Below are 3,917 nucleotides of genomic sequence, written 5' to 3' on the forward strand. Positions count from 1 at the left end.
CCTCTAACACATAGAAACTGCACAGATGCAAGAGAGGAAGGTCACGTTAGTGTACTTTCTTTATTTTGGTTGGGAAAATGAAGTATCGATCGGTCCTAATTACGTAATTAATCATAAAGATGGACCCTAATTACACAACTGTATGCATAGTGCTACACAAGAACCACCTAAAATTGCAATACAGCTCAAAAATTGACGATGCCATACAACATACCCTGCTGGAAAAAAAAAACACTATATGACTCGAAACTAGTGGCAGACATACTCAAACTCTGCCCTTCAACTACAAGCTGGTGTGAAAAAGACTGGGGTGTGAGATACTATCTTTATTCTTTTTGACAGGAAATATGTTCAACAGAAGAGATGCTGTTGTTGGACAGAGAGGAGTTTAATAAGTGTATTACCTGCAAGCATACAGCTGCGGTTTGTATCTGTCGCTGTTTGACATCAGAGTTCACCACAGATGCTTGCTCAACAATCACCTGGCAGCTCAGATAATAGAGACCAATACACGCTACCACAACTGACGGAAAAAACTGCATCACTGTTCTAATTATACATCGAAATTATTGTGAAAAAAACCAGGACTCTTAATGGACAGATCACAATGCAACACAAATAGTGATAGGAAAAAAAGCGTCATAATAACACAACTACCACAAAAACGTGCAGCTGTGTCCTCCTCGATGGGCGCTCACGAACTAACCAACTTGGAGGTAATCTTACACCCCTCCCTTACACCCCTCATCCCTCTCTCTCCCTCCCTCTCATCACTGTACGCAGGGATAGATGCATATTCTATCTTGCTGCTGGTGGTGCACAAAGAGATCGTTCTGGTGGCATTGATATTATGTCTCCAGTCAGTGGAAATTAGTCACAGGTAGACAAAAGGCAAGAAGAAGAGAACGCTTCCTGCAATCTGGTATATTTTTCGGAAAGACTGGACCCTTCTGGAACAACAATGAAATTGTGGAGAACACTCCAGATCCCTTTTCAAAAATCGGCTGCTTGGAAAATAAGAAGCATTCCGCCTAAAACAACTGCAGACACCAGAGCAGCCTTGCACCGCAGTCTTCAGTACAATGCGTCCCTGCTAGCACTTGGCTGGGCGATCAGCGTTAACGACGACGACAAATGCTTCATATACAATAGAGCGCGACGCCAGCATGACTCAGAACAAAACTGTGATAAATGAAGGCTATCCTGACCACGAACTGTTCGTGTAAAAGGACAGCTGCGACCTCCTATAGAACTTGGCTACCACGCCTCTAGTAGCCCAGCCATTCTGAACACTGCACTGTAACATTTGTATTTAACATCAATACATCTCCTATAATCAATCACCTATTAAAAAAGGAAAACACAATACTGACGATAATAAATGTCCGCTTTCCACGAAAATAGGCGCAGTCCATTTTCTTTCAGTTTTATGAGCAAAATTGGTATAGCATTTTGCTTTAACTCTTTATTTGGCAAATGGTGAAAATGAAAACAAAATTTTTTTCAGTGCTTATATTTATTTATTATGCTTAAAGAAATACAATTCAGTCAGTTTTAGAAATTTTTGACAAAAAATATGAAAATTATGAAATGTTTCTTACAAGCAACATTGCCAGAAGTAAACCACATTTATATATATTATAGAAAAAAAGTGTTTGCCAATAACCTCAAGCAAAAGGTTTCCTGTACATCAATAATTTAATTTATAAACACATGTATGCATTCTTGCTGTGTAATAGAATTGTTTCATTTTCCCTTCTAGTTCTTCTTGCAATGGAATTTTTGGTAACAGTTCCTCTTTGGAACGAAGCACAATACTAGATTGCATTTTGAACACATGACTGTAGAAAATCCAGATGGACAATAACGACAACGACCTTTGGGACCGTATACAGTCCAATGCTCCATATTATCAAATTGGACATCTTGTGTAACAGTCGAAGCTGTTGGCTTCCTCCTCTTCTTTTGTGCTGGTGTTATGTCTATTGAGGGCCTTCCTACTTTCCTTTTCCCTGAAAACATCAAACCATTGGCAATATCTGCCCTGAATGACTTCAGTGAGGTCTTCTTGTCCAGAGATTCTCTTCGAAATACCAGCTAGGCATTTACAGCACTCAGATCTACTATAAATTCAAACAATCTCATGTACCAACATCCAGTTTTCATTGGTAGTCTGTAGAGCTCTATCAGCATACCAGCATGATCAACTCCTCCCATATGTTTGTTGTACTGACGTACAATACTAGGACAGGGCACATCAATTCTTATTTTTTCATTGCTGTCCCATCATTTTACTGTAGAGAGTGGTTGGACACCACAAAATGAGCTTGCAATTGTCACGATTTTATTGTTTTGAATATCCGCTGTAAGCATATGTAATATACTAATGACACATGTCCAATCTATGGGCAATGTTGCTCACAGGCAACATAAAAGTTTTATACTATTTACATAATTCAAAACAATATTAGATTGAAATATTTCTGCTGTAAACTCATCTCTGGGTATTTCTTGATGAAAATCTGCTAAGATTACTGCCAATTTATTGAAATCCACTCTTTCAGAACCAAAATAAGACACCCCTGTTGCTCACATGAGGAGATCTCTGTAATACCACTACACAAACTGCCATCTCGTGTGGAAAACCTTGAACTATTACAGTACAACAACTGGCATTCGCAGTGTGTAAAGGAACGTTGCCTGGAGGCAAGAATGCCAGTAATGGGCACTGGGGAGTGTTTGTTGTCCCATAAGGCCAACGTAAATTTGATGTTGCTTGAGAGCAACACTGCCAAATAAAGGGTTAAACTGCAGGATACAATTCACATCTCATTATTTTGCGACATCCATCTTCCACTGTTTTGATGTGAAACCACAGAAACTCCTCCTTATTTCGGAACCATCAACGGAGTAAAGAAAACGCGAGCATTTAACTCCAAAGAAGAAACGTCTATGTTAAGCAATCTCTTGTGCCTTCATGGACAAACTAAACGACCTGAGAGCGTCTCTCGCCTTCAGATCAGTGTCCCTAAATAAACTATCATGCACATGTCTATTACAAACATTTCAGACAAGTGAAATAACACTAGAGAATACAGTCTTTCATGCCATTAGCTCACAAGTTGGGGGAAAAAACCACAATCATCTTATGTTCGATAACAACATGCTATAATTCAAGATCATGCTGCTGTTTTGTAGACTGTGTCAAGTCCCATTTTACCAATGCTATACTATATCACACTGGCGTTATGAAACAAATTGTGAGAGCCTGTCTTGTAATGAACCTTCTACAAAATTTTACTGCGACTCTCTCTCTCTCTCTCTCTCTTCCATTAGATCGAAACAAATTACCATCTGCGTGCTTACATTTGACATTTTTGCTGCATAACAGTCCTCTACCGACACTTTCCATCATACAGTAGATTGTCCTGTTCTAGTTTTGTTAGCAATTTGATCATCACAGCCTGTTTCATGCATTCAACTCACATGTTTGCGGGGGTGGGGGGACCAATCATCTTTTCTAGGTTCCACAGTGAGCTACAATTCATGTGGTGTCTGCTTTATAATTAGAGATGATGGAGTATGGAATAACTCACGACTTGCGGTAACAACTATTTTTTAAACTTGCAATCGTGACAATAATAATAAAAACAATCATGTTTCCACAAGAATAGATGCATCCGATTTCTGTTAGTTTTATGAGCAAAATCGGTGCAATTTTTAGAGAACTGTAGACATCCAAACTTTGACAAGTTATATCGCTCCTTATAATAGAACCTCCTACATCTCTCTCTTCCAATATATCGAAAAAGCAAGTACCGTTCTAAACATTCATGGTGGTGTCTGTTTGTACTATATCGTGTCTTCCTACCACTTTCGCGCAACGACGCTCTGAGCGTGTTTTTTAGGGAATTAAC

Source organism: Schistocerca gregaria, chromosome 5, assembly GCF_023897955.1.
Source record: "Schistocerca gregaria isolate iqSchGreg1 chromosome 5, iqSchGreg1.2, whole genome shotgun sequence".
NCBI lineage: Eukaryota > Metazoa > Arthropoda > Insecta > Orthoptera > Acrididae > Schistocerca > Schistocerca gregaria.